The following is a 14,143-nucleotide window of genomic DNA, read 5'->3' on the forward strand; positions in this document are numbered from 1 at the left end:
CCCCGTACCTCTCTTGATGGAAATCCTACCCAAAACATTAAATGCACCCCTGTGGCTCCACAAAAGAAGGTGCACAAGTCAAAAAAATCGTCTGAGCATTTAAAGCTTTGAGTATCGATCATGCCATCCGGAAGTGTTGCAAGCCAGAAGGAGTTTGGAAAAATTTAGGGACCTGGGTCACCGATGTTGGGGGAACTTCGGAGACCTGGGTCACCAAAGTTGGGGGAACTTCAGAGACTGGGTCTTCAAAGTTGGGAACTGCAGAGACCTGGGTCACTGAAGTTGGGGAAACTTCGGAGACCCGGGTCACCGTAGTTGGGGAAACTTCAGAGACCTGGGTGACCGAAGTTGGGAAGACTAAGGAACTTGGGAACCTGGGGGTTCCGGGGTTGAGGACTTAGGAACTTGGGGGTTCCAGAGTTCCAGGGTTGAGAAAGAGAAGACTAACTTGGGAACCTGGGAGTTCTGGAGTTCTGGGGTTGAGGAAGAGAAGACTTGGGAACTTGGGAACCTGGGGGTTTCAGAGTTGAGGACTTAGGAACTTGGGAACCTGGGGGTTCCAAAGTTGAGGACTTAGGAACTTGGGAACCTGAGGGTTCCGGCAAGACAACACTTCATACTTCATGATTCCATTGTTTTCTCCTTGATCAACTGAGGCAATGGTGGTCCATAGAACATTTCTCTGATCGGTTCTTACTGATGGACCAAGGGTGTCATAAAATGACAACATTTTTGGCGACCTCTGCGGGATGCTTGCCTGCTAAGCATATAGATTAGTAGCCTATGTGATCCATTGGGCACAAAGTCACAACTGCAAGAAAGAAGAAAACTCTCTCCTCTGTAACCTGCAAAGAATCAAGATCAAACATTCTGAAGGGTAACAACATGTGCTTGTGCACTTCTTGGAAAACAAGAAACCTAACTAATATTTACATTGTTATAATAAGAGGTAACTGATGCTTTTGCCTCTATCAAAGAGGAACCTTTTGAAGGAGTCGATCCCCCTCGTACCATTGTTACATTCATCATCTAATTGCAATGGTTGAAATCTCTTGTATGCATGCATTAGATCACACATACCACTCATGTGTTTAAAGAACATTTCACCATTCACCTTGCCACCATAGGGAAGCCATAGAAAATAACCACTTGAGACATTCGAGGATGCATGAAGCATACACATAGTAGAAAGGGGGGGGAATTTTTAGGAGTTGGCTAGCATCAAAAGAACTACTCCTTGCAAAAGAGAAGGCATCTCTTTTATACAAGGGGGCATCATTTTTTCCATAATAGCCGACCTCCTCTTGGCATGAGTTGAAACCAAAAGAAAAGGCCTCGAACTCACATGGTGATGAAAAGTATACCATATCTTGGTCTTGGCCAGTGCAAGGGAGCTCTTCAAACACATCAAATTGGAAACTTTGAAGCTCACGTATACTGTCAAGTTGAGCAATGAAAAGACCGTCGGCATGACCAACATGTTGTTGCTCAACGTCATCAAACTTGGCATGTTGGTCCCAAGTGAAGCATTCAAGCTCAGGCACATCATCCCTGATGTCAAAAGAAACATCTTCACCTTGAATGAAGACCTCATATTCAACATCATCACTTTCAGGGACAGGGGAGAACCAACATACATCATAATCACATGTGCTGATATCCAACTCATCAACACAAATCTCAGGTTTATGAGACACCTCACAAGAAGATCTAAAATCTTCAGATTGTCTCTTTGTTTTTGTTTCCTCCTCCAAGAAACATAATGCAACAACCTCGGGTTCATGGCACAATCCATCTGCCATGCAATCTGCAACAAAAACATTACCCCCTGTGCCCTCCTCAAGACTAGCTTGTTGCTCCAGAGCTACCACCGGGGGAGGTGTAGACATATCCTTCTCCTCATGATCAATAAAGAAAGGAAGATTGTCAAATGAGAGGACACTGTCCTCCTCTTTACCTTCGCACTCCTCATGTTTAATGACATGCTGTTACAACTAATTGTTCTCAATATCCTCCTGCAACATTGCCAATTCCTCCTCCTTTAGAGCATATGAAGACTCACCAATGGTTGATTTAACCCCTTCGTCATGATGAGGATGGGAACCATCTGTCCTCCATACAACAAGTCTGCCCTTAAAAAGGGAGATAGCATCAGGAAAGGGCCTAGGTGGTGGGGTGTTTTGAAAAAGGCACTGAGGAGAAGGCTCTTGTATAACAACAGTTGGAGTTCCCTTGAAACTTGGAATTTTAAAACTAGGGGGGTTAGTTGAAGTCTTGGGAGGTCTCCCCTGCCTAAAGCTTGGGATTTAAAACTTAGGAATCCTAGGGGCATAAACCTCCTCCTGTATAAGCTGCATCTCTATGGTTGCTAGGTGCTCAATTTCTTCCTTCCTAGCAGAGGCAAGCTGCCTTGCAAGGAACTCCTTATGTTGTCTTTGGGCTCCCATCTGTTGTTGCTGAAGTTGAGCCTGATAAGGAAGTTGATCCTGCTGCAAATCCCACTCTTGTTGCCTCTTCAACTCCTCCAGCTGCTTGGTGAAATCAAGCAACACACTTTTGTTTTATGCAATTTGCCTTTTTTCGTCATCTTGGGGCTGGTTGGGCTGCCAAGAAGGTTGAGCAGGGGTGGGTGGGTGGCAAGCGTTAGGAAAGTACCCACCTATTGCTGAAGTGAAGTTGTTTGGGTTGAAACTAGGAGCAGTCCTAGTTCGGTCGTGTTGGTAAGGATAGGGAAAATGGTTGGCATTCTCATAAAATGGGGGTGAATAGAAGTTACACCCATGATATGAACTCATTTTAAAGCATTTGAAAGAGATGGAGTTTTTTAACAAAAAGCTTAAAAGAGCAGATGAACCCTCCCAACCAGAGACTGATAACATACCACAGATCCACCAAATGATTGTAGAGTCGCGAGGTGCTTGAAAGATGTTGCCTCCAAAGGCTTGATGAACTGAAGAACACACCGAACCTTCAGTTAGCTTGGGCTTAGGACTACATGACTTTGGAACCTCAGGGTTCTAGAGTTGAGGACTTAGGCACTTCAGAACCTAGGGTTTCCGGGGTTTTGGACTCACGAACTTCGAAACCTGGGGGTTTCGGGGTCCCAAAGTTAGGAACTTTGTATGAACAAGAAATGGACTTTGAGCAGAGTCACCAAGTGCTTGAAAGGTGATTGCCTCTAAAGGCTGAAACACCAAGAATTAGCACTGAATCCTTAGCATGTATATCGAACTAAGTCCCATTGGGCGTGCCAAAAACTGTTATCACAAAAGCTCGCACCCTTGCTGAGCTATCAACTCAACAACCTTGTGAAACTTGGAGACAACCCCGAAGTGTGGGACCTTGCGCAAGGGGGTTGAGTCTCCAGAGAAGGCCAACTTTCTTCTCAATCTAGGTGCAGGTGTTGAACCAACTCAACACTTCAAAACTAACTCCTAAGCCTATCCAAACAAATTGTAGAGGTAAAGGGAAGAGAGAATGCTTGAAATAAAAGGAGGTGATGCGCCAAGAAGAGATTGTTCCTCTCCCTACCGAAATGACACAAAGAATTAATTGAAACACCCAGGAGATGCACAAACTTCCTTTGTATGAGTGATCCCAATGCATGTATGAAGGTTAGAATCCACAAAATGCCAAGAGGGGAGAATGTTTTCCACAAGTCACACTCATAAAAACAAGTTAACACAACATATATGGAGAGAAGAGCCACAAAACATACACTTATGATTAAGGTAAGGAAACATACACAACATGCATAAGTTGAAGGAAGGAAAGAATGTAATTTCAATTCATTCAAAGGCCAAAGGCCAAACTTACAGTTGCAGAAATGCAAAAATAATTACAAGTCTTCAAGAGAAAAGAAAGAGCATAGGAAATCTTAGGGTAGCAGGGAGAGAACCGTTTACAATGAGGCTTAACAACCTTTATATAGAAAATTGGTTACAAGAGTGATCATGACCCCTGTATGTCAGTATGGGAGTGCAGGGAAGTGCATGCACTTGACTTCTGTACATGCAAGCAACCTAGCCATACTCTAAAAAGGCAACCCTGAGAAGGGTGGATTGACTAACCTTCCAAAGTCAAAGTATGCAGACATGACATAAGTCACTACAACAAGCTGTAAAGCGGAAAATCGAACCCTAGGTGTTCCCCCACTCCAAGGAGAGAGAAAGGAGGTCACTAGGGTTGACGGTTTTCACTTAGGAGAGACTTTACATTCAAAAGAGGGGTTGAAACCCACAAGATCCAATCCCACACAATGCAAGACTGGATTCTAAATGAGTTTCAAGGGTTGAGACAGCAAGGATACCCTCTTTTGTAAAGAATGTAGATAGAAGGATTGAACTAGGAGTGAATGTGAAAGTAAGAAAGATTCACTTGTAGACAGAGATAGGGACACGGGATGAAGCTACGGACCTGAAATTAGTAGTAAAATGTCGAGACGAAGCTGTCCTGCAAGTTTGAACGAAAGTTGACGAGACGATGGCGCCCGGAGTGCACACGGTCCTTCGAAAAATCCGCGAAACGAAGGGGGATCTGTTCGTCTCTGCACAAGGATTCCAGATCTTCAATTACAGCCGCGTACCTGCAATCTACACACAGAAAAGAGAGGACGATTGGGGGGTTAGGGATTAGGGGTTTGCCTTCAGGTCAAACCCCAGTTTTGGAATTAACCAAGAAATGAGAATGTTGTAAATGTAAATGTTTGTAATGTAATCAAGTACTGATACCTTGTTGTAAGAATGTTTGTATTCGTACATGCGAAGGTGTAGTGATGTTGTATGTTATATGTTGTAGGTGATCTCCTCTTCAATGGTTGAATCCTTGTCTTGAATGCAACACCTAGCCTTGAATGGAGACCTAGAATGCTCAATTGCTTGAAGGAATGCTTGAATGCTTGAATGTTTGAATGTTTGCCTATCGCTTCTACCTCTTGCACACATATGTTTTCCTTCTCCCCTTTCTGAGAGGAGAAATGTAGTTTATATACTTGTCAATTAGGGTTAGGAGACTGATTTTTCCGACCTTAGGCCGACCTAGGAACATTATTTTCCGAATTGCAAACTTGAAGACCCGATGCCCAACAAGAGACCGAGCCCAAAATAGGGCCAGGGACCAGGGCGTTGGGCGCCATTCTCCTGGGACAACAGGGTGCAAGGAGGATCAGGCCAAGGTGTAGAAAGATGCAGTTTTTGATGTTGTAAACAGGTTTCGGGGTCTCCATTCAGGTTCAACGTTGCGCCGCCATCGTGAAGACCCAAATGCAGTCGAAATTGCAAGTGTCGCAATTTTATGATGCTACATTTAGCCCCCACTTTAGCGGGAGTATAAGCGTACGCCCATACTTCCGGTAAAGTACAAGGAAACAACATTGAAAGACTTTCACCACGTCAAGGAGGCAAGATACACCAAGCCCCTAGTGGACTAAGGATCTTACGACTTCGATTGACAAACTAAAAGGAAAGATCACGAGGGAGAACCATGACTGTCAGTAGTAAGGTTCCCTCACTATGGGTCATGCAAGAAAAATACCAAAAATTTTCAAGGCAAAGCTAAGTTTGCCAAGAAGTTTCCAAGTATCTTGAAGAGATATGGACGGAGTGTATGCCCCCTACGTTAAAGCGATCACACACGCCTCATCGGGGGTGATTGCTTTAAGGTAGTGATACACATAAGAAATGCGAAGGGAAAGGAGCACGTTATCACAAAGATTTAGCCCCCAAGTGTGAGATAAACCCAAGGATAATAGACACAAAACACAAAGCACGAGGTGACTTCGCTTTCCTTGGGGTCAGTATGCTATATGATAATTCATGTATATCATATGTATGTATGCATAATTGTTCTTCATTCCCCAATCAAGGAAGGTCACCTAGAAGAAGGGAACACATGTGTCTTTTGAGTCAACATGAGAGAGACCAAAAGAGATCTCAATGCTTTGCATCATCCTCAAGTAGACAACACTAAGGACAACAAATAGAAGAATGAGAATAACACATAGAGGAAGTAACAAAAGAGATCAAGAGAGGAGGAGACAGTCTGCTATGCTAATGAAACTAGTCTAGCACCTCATCCACCCCCCGATCTTGCTGATCAATATTTCGGGAAGGCAGGAAACACACTAGAGGAGGAACATCCAACACAGCAGATGGAGCTATCACAAGATCCAAACAAGGGCTATGTTCATTTTCCAAGCCACGTTGTTCTTGTCTAGGAGCTAGGATAAGTGCTTTAGAAAATTCGTTAGATAAATGGTTATCAACATCAACATATTCATATTCACTATCAGAATGAAGAGGAGTAACATTTTCATCATGAATAACATTTTCATCTATATCATCATCAAGATTTATAAAAATAGGATCTTTAACTCGCACAAGATCAAAACCATCATGCATCTTATGTTTAGGAGATTTTGGCTCAATTTTCGGTTGAGGAGAAAATGGAATACTACTAGCTGAAGGTGTTTTTGGGGATTGCAAAGTTTGAGAAGTAGCTGCACGAGCTCTAAGACGACGCTTTCGTTGGCGTTCATGTGCAGAACGATTTCGTCTAGTCTTAGTAGGAAGTTGAGAAGATTGAGGAGGAGGAATGTTCTCATCCTTATCACTTGGGTGTTTAGGTTGTGGTCTCTTAGGTTGGACGATAGGAGGAGAGGAAGGTCTCTTCTCTCTATAAGAGGAAGGAGGAGGAACTGCTCCATATAAAGGAGGAATATCTGGTTTAGGAAGGAGACCAAGTCCATCATGACGAGGAGGTATAGGTCTACCTTTAGAAAGTTTATTAGATATAGACATAGTCACATCCATAGGGATGGGTTGGGAATCTTCTTGAGGAAAGACATTAGTTTTATTTTTCAAAGGAAGAACTTCCTTCTCAAGAATGATGGGAATATCAAGTTTGGGTGTTCTAGGTTCACTTAGAGATAGGATCATATCTTTTTTCCACTTTTGATAAGATTTGAAAAGATGATCACTTCGCGGTGGAAGAGATTGGAATTGTTTAGGCCAAAAATAATCAATAGGAACACTAGAAGTTCTTTCAGCTGGTTTAAAGAGACTATGATTGACAGTAACAACTTCACCATTATGGGGGAATTTCAAACACTTGTGAATAGGAGAAGCAATAGCTTTCATGGAAGATAGCCAAGGATAGCCTAGCTTCAAACAAAATTGTTCAGATGACGGAATAATAGCAAAGTTCACATCAAGGGATTTGTTATGGACCTCAATAGGTAATGTAATAGAACCAATTGCAGGAGAAGAAAATGCATCAAATAGTTTCACAACCACATTTGTTTTGTCATAGATCACTTGATTCAATTGCAAAGTAAAAAGAAATTCTTCAGTAATGACATTAACCATGCAAGAAGGATCAATAAGCACCCCACGGCAAGGTGTATTCTTGACTTTTGCAACTATATATAAAGGACCATCAGGTGCCCTGATAGTTTCACTGGAATCAAATGTGATGGAAGGTTCTTTAGGGATTTTCTGCTGCTCTACAAAGTTAATCACATTCGGAGTCATAGACACAAGACCATCAGGTGAGAAAGAGGAATCATTAGTCTCAATCACATTAGAGGTATGAGAAGGCAATGGATCAGTAAAAATCTTAAGATTTTGGTTAGGAAGAGCTACAGATGTGTTGCCTTTATCATTCACACCTGAAACAGAGATAGTATTATTATCAATCAAATCTTGAATTTTACCCTTTAAAGCAAAACGTTTTTCAGTATCATGCCCAGGTTGACGATGAAATTGACAAAAAGATTTGTTATCAAAATAGGATGAATTAATCTTTGCAGGATCTATTTGCTTTATAGGAGGGAGAGTAAGCACATTTTGTTCCAATAACTTATTCATAATACTATGCAATGTTTCATTCAAAGGAGTAAACTTTCTTTCTTTCTTGAAAAACTTAGAAATAGGAGGCACACCTGATGCTGCATTCACATTGTTGTTGGTGATGTTTTCATTGAACTTAATGAACTCTCTGTTCGGTTTAAACTTCCCAAATGGTTGTTGACTATTATCACCCTTATCACTCGGAGCGATAGGATTTGCTTGTTCCATTTGACTCACAGTCAATTGATAATTGTGAAGAGTTGCGCACAACTGTTGGAAAGAAGTAAACTCAGAAAACAGAAGTTTTTCTCGAATATCTTTTTGTAAATTAGAAATAAAGATCCTTTGAATATCATTGTCAAGTACTGGAAAAGAAATTTGAGCACACAAATGCTTATATCTACCAATGAAATCAGTCACTTTCTCTTTAACACCTTGTTTACAATGCATTAAATCAATCAAAGTAACCTTAGGACCTATATTGTTTTGAAATTGTTGAATAAAAGCATTTGCAAGTTGTTGGAAAGAAGTAATAGAATAGGAAGGCAACGAGCAATACCATTGTAGAGCCTTATCTCTTAATGTTCTAGTAAATAGTTTTGCAAGCAACCTTTGATCATGAGCAAAATCGGTACATATTGTTTGAAAGGTCTTAACATGTGTTAGAGGATCACCCTTACCATTATAAAGCTCCAACTGCGGGATTTCAACATGCTTAGGGGGGATAGCTTGAACAATGTCAAGAGAAAGTGGGCTCGCAACATCAAATGTGGGCACACTAAACTTAGATTGATTCATAGAAGCAATTTGTTGCTGTAAAGAAGAGACAGTTTGTGCAAGATTGTTAATGGTTGCTTCAGTCGAAGAGTTCATATTAGACATGTTAGATTGTGATGGAGGTATTATGTTATTGAAAGAAGGTATTGATTGAGAGTAAGGTGGCAGGACACTATGATAGTTAGTCATAGGAGATGATTAGAAAGAAGGAACACTACAAGGAGGAATGGAATGGTTAAATGAATTGCCCCCTTGCGTCATGTTCATTTGTGGAGATGTAATAGGGACACTCATTGAAGGAATGAATGAAGAAGTCGGATTGAATGAAGGAAGAGGGTTGATTGAAGAAGAAGGATTGCCCCCATGACCGGTGATCATAGGTGGAATGTTTTGTATTGAAGTAGTCATTATGTTTGATGTAAAAGTAGGTATACTAGCAATAGAAGTTGTTAAAGGATTAGAATGATTGACTTGAGTAGGAGGTTGTGTATAACCTAAAGTTTTGGCACAACTCTTCATAGGCATCACATTCGAATCCACAATGTGTGCAATACTACGCAAAATATCAATTCCATTCTTATCACTTTGAACCATACGTTGTAGACCCTCAATTAATGAAAGAGCTTGACTATCGGGGTATTCTTGAGACATCCATTGCTGAAAATCATCAAATTGGTTATCCAATTTCGAAAGTTGTTCTACAGAAACCTCATGGAGAGCTTCTTCATCATTAAGAGGATTAGAGGAATTACCCATGTCCTCGTTAAAAAGGCCATTCAAATTAGGTTCCATCTCCTTGGTAATTAAACCTTGGAAAGACTTAATTCTAAGGCTTCATCTAACGGGAATGGTGTAAGTAGGGCTTATTGTTGTAAAACTCATGCACTAGAGAGAGAGAGAAGATTTTGAATTTTGAAAATAAAGTTGGCAAAATTGAACAATGAGATAATGATTATCCAATTTGAACTTTGTGAAAGAAGAGGGAAACACAACTTCCAAGAAAGGTAGGCACAATTGAAAATTAGGGCCAAGGGGGTAGCACTTAATTTTAATTGTTATCTTGAAAATTGAAATCTTGAATTTTGAAGTTATTTTCAAATTTAGAGGTAGCAAATTTCAATAAAATCAGCCAATCTCCTAGATTTAAGCTGTTAAATGCAATCATGACAATCTCCCGAAATTTCGAAAAAAATGTTGGGGACCGTGGCGAACGGAGTGCACACGGTCCTCGCAACTTTTTTCAAAATTTTCAGGGATGAAAGTTATGATGATTTTAAAGCTAATCTAAAAAAATTGAGTGATTTTACAATCTGTAGATAGGCCAAATTAAAGTTGCAATCTCAAAATTGAACCCTACCAAGATTGTTGAAAAATGCAAAATTTGAATTTTGAAAAAGAGAGGGAAACTGAAATTTTGAATTTTATGATTTTAGAGAGAATACTAACAGCAATGCAAGCTTTGAAATTTAAAAGTTGACTCAATTTCACGCAAAATTCAATTTTGAAAGCGGAAATCAAAGTTGTTGTAATTAAACACTTAATTTCAAAAGTCACAAACTGCAAAAATTTGAATAAAGCACTGAAACTTCGAATGAATGCCAACACACTTTTCAGATTTAGGATAGTAAGAAATACAATCTTAACACAAAATTTCAATTTCAACAATTCTTGAATGATTAAAAGCCTTAATCCAAGCAATCACTAGACCAACTTTGACTTTAATTTTGAAAGTGTTAGAATTGATGAAATCAGCCAAGATTCTGGATTCTAGCAGAAAAATACAGTAAGATCTAGCTCTCGAAATTTCAGAAAAAATGTCGGGGACGATGGCGCTCGGGGTGCACACGGTCCTCGCAACTTTTTTCAAAATTTTCAGGGATGAGAGATATTATGATTTTGTTGCGGAATCCAAAGTTACAGCCGATTTGAAGGTGTTTTGATCAGTGAAATCGTCGGTCAAAGGTTGAATCAAGAGGGTTTAAAAATTAGGGTTTTGACACTTAACCACTTAATTTTCAGAATTAAAGCACAAATATGAATTGACAATTTGCAATAGAAGGGTAGATCTGAAACAAGCATTAACAATTAAACATTTCACAAGCTCAATTACTAAAAAGAAAATTTAGGGTTTTTATGCAATTAACCTCTAAAATTTGCAAAAGATCAAACATGGAAATGTAATTAAGGAAGCCAATTTTTCAGATCTAACCATGAAAAATCAGAATTAGGATGTTCACGTCGGGTTCACCAAAATGTAAAGCGGAAAATCGAACCCTAGGTGTTCCCCCACTCCAAGGAGAGAGAAAGGAGGTCACTAGGGTTGACGGTTTTCACTTAGGAGAGACTTTACATTCAAAAGAGGGGTTGAAACCCACAAGATCCAATCCCACACAATGCAAGACTGGATTCTAAATGAGTTTCAAGGGTTGAGACAGCAAGGATACCCTCTTTTGTAAAGAATGTAGATAGAAGGATTGAACTAGGAGTGAATGTGAAAGTAAGAAAGATTCGCTTGTAGATAGAGATAGGGACACGGGATGAAGCTACGGACCTAAAATTAGCAGTAAAATGTCAAGACGAAGCTGTCCTGCAAGTTTGAGCGAAAGTTGACAGGACGATGGCGCCCGAAGTGCACACGGTCCTTCGAAAAATCCGCGAAACGAAGGGGGATCTGTTCGTCTCTGCACAAGGATTCCAAATCTTCAATTACAGCCACGTACCTGCAACCTACACACAGAAAAGAGAGGACAATTGGGGGGTTAGGGATTAGGGGTTTGCCTTCAGGTCAAACCCCAGTTTTGGAATTAACCAAGAAATGAGAATGTTGTAAATGTAAATGTTTGTAATGTAATCAAGTATTGATACCTTGTTGTAAGAATGTTTGTATTCTTACATGCGAAGGTGTAGTGATGTTGTATGTTATATGTTGTAGGTGATCTCCTCTTCAATGGTTGAATCCTTGTCTTGAATGCAACACCTAGCCTTGAATGGAGACCTAGAATGCTCAATTGCTTGAAGGAATGCTTGAACGCTTGAATGTTTGAATGTTTGCCTATCGCTTCCGCCTCTTGCACACATATGTTTTCCTTCTCCCCTTTCTGAGAGGAGAAATGTAGCTTATATACTTGTCAATTAGGGTTAGGAGACTAATTTTTCCGACCTTAGGCCGACCTAGGAACATTATTTTCCGAATTGCAAACTTGAAGACCCGATGCCCAACAAGAGACCGGGCCCAAAATAGGGCCAGGGACCAGGGCGCTGGGCGCCATGGTCCCACCTCCTGGGACAACAGGGTGCAAGGAGGATCAGGCCAAGGTGTAGAAAGATGTAGTTTTTGATGTCGTAAACAGGTTTCGGGGTCTCCATTTAGGTTCAACGTTGCGTCGCCATCGTGAAGACCCAAATGCAATCGAAATTGCAAGTGTCGCAATTTTATGATGCTACACAAGCATGACATGATACCTCTCTTGATGTAAATCCTGCCAAAAACATTAAATGCACCCATGTGGCTCCACAAAAGAAGGTGTACAAGTCACAAAAGTCATCGGAGCATTTAAAGATTTGAGTGTCGATCACGCCATCCAGAAGTGTTGCAAGCTAGAGGGAGTTTGGAAAACTTTGGGGACATGGGTCACTGAAGTTGGGTGAACTTCGGAGACTTGGGTCACTGAAGTTGGGGGAACTTTAGAGACCTGGATCTTCGAAGTTGGTAAATTTGGAGACCCGAGTCACCAAAGTTGGGAGAACTTCGGATACCTGGGTCTTCGAAGTTGGGAACTTCGGAGACCTGGGTCACCGAAGTTGGGGAAACTTCAGAGACCTGGGTCATCGTAGTTGGAGAAACTTCGAAGACCTGGGTCACTGAAGTTGGGAAGACTAAGGAGCTTGGGAACTTGCAGGTTCTGGAGTTTCGGGGTTGAGAAAGAGAAGACTTAGGAACTTGGGAACCTGGGGGTTCCGAAGTTTCGGTGTTGAGGAAGAGAAGACTTAGGAACTTGGGAACCTGGGGTTTCCGGGGTTGAGAAAGAGAAGACTTGGGAACTTGGGATCCTAGGGGTTCCAGAGTTTAGGACTTAGGAACTTGGGAACCTGGGGGTTCCAAAGTTGACGACTTAGGAACTTAGGAACCTGAGGGTTCCAGAGTTTCAGCAAGACAACACTTCATACTTCATGATTCCATTGGTTTCTCCAGGATCAACTAAGGCAGCGGTGGTCCATAGAACATATCTCTGATCAGTTCTTACTGATGGACCAAGGGTCTCATAAAATAACAACAGTAACCCTTACATTGTTGCCATCAGAATCCAATTTGGACCTAAAGAATTTTTTATTGAAATAGGTCATGTCCAATCTGTTGTAAAGGCTTTTATGTCCTTGCTGAAAATTACATGATGTGAACCAGATAGCCCGTGTGTCTTCCTTTCTGCCAGCCAAAGGATCCATAAGCCTGAGTATGTTTATCATTCTATACCAAAACAAAATTCATACCCTTTCCATTCAAACTTATTACCTCTGTTTTTATCAGAAGGGTTTTCTACCATATTAAAGTCTCCCCCAAGAATCCATGGAATCTCATCAAGTTGACACATCCATTTCCATAGCTCAATCCTTTCCTTAAAATCATTTGAAGCATAAATGGAGCAAATTCCAAATCTTGAGTCTTTATATTTCAATATTACCCACACCATCCTATTGCACGGTGAGTAACCCCATCTAGAAACATATTTACTCTATACATTACTTGAGAGAATAGTTTATCCACCTTTGCCTCTATCATGTTTAGTGGTGTAGTAATTTGCATCCTTCCAAATGCATTTTAGACTAATGTCCAACCAGTAGTCCACAACTTTTAGTTCTTGATGAAGCAACATGTCAATTTGTCTATTCATATTTAAGAATCTCCTCACAACATTTTTCCTATTTGGGGACTCAAGCCTCCTTACATTCCAAGATGTGAAATTTACTTCCATAGAGTATTATGGGGCGATTTTCATAGGTGCGCTAAAGCTATCATAACATTTGGGCAAGAAACCTTTATGTGTTTTCCCTCATGAGCAGAGTCAAGAGATCAACTAGCCCTCCCTCTCTTTCTCTTAAATTCAAAGGTTTGCTTATATCCTAACAAAGGAGTGCCCTTATTGATCTTGTTTTTTAGGTTTTCTAAAAGCTTTCTTCCTTTGAGTCATCCTACTGTCATATTCCTTCATAGCTTCCTCTATAATGTCCTTATTAGGATCCCCTTTGAAAAGGACAATGGCCCAAGTGATGGCCTTATCCTCTACATCCTCTATCCTACCATCACCTTCCATATCTATACTCTCAACCACTTCAATAGAAAAGAAAATATCACTACTCTCTAAGGGTATCTCCAACCCTCTGCTGAACCTCTGACCAAGTCTGAATGGGGGGGTGCAAGATGGTCTATTACTTACCAAAATTTCCTGACAACTAATAGTAGAATCATCACAAGTATTGCATCATTTCTTAGGAACTTTGCAAGAAGATTTAGTAGTGTCTAC

The sequence above is a fragment of the Cryptomeria japonica genome, chromosome 11, assembly GCF_030272615.1.
Source record: "Cryptomeria japonica chromosome 11, Sugi_1.0, whole genome shotgun sequence".
NCBI classification, from domain to species: Eukaryota; Viridiplantae; Streptophyta; class Pinopsida; order Cupressales; family Cupressaceae; genus Cryptomeria; species Cryptomeria japonica.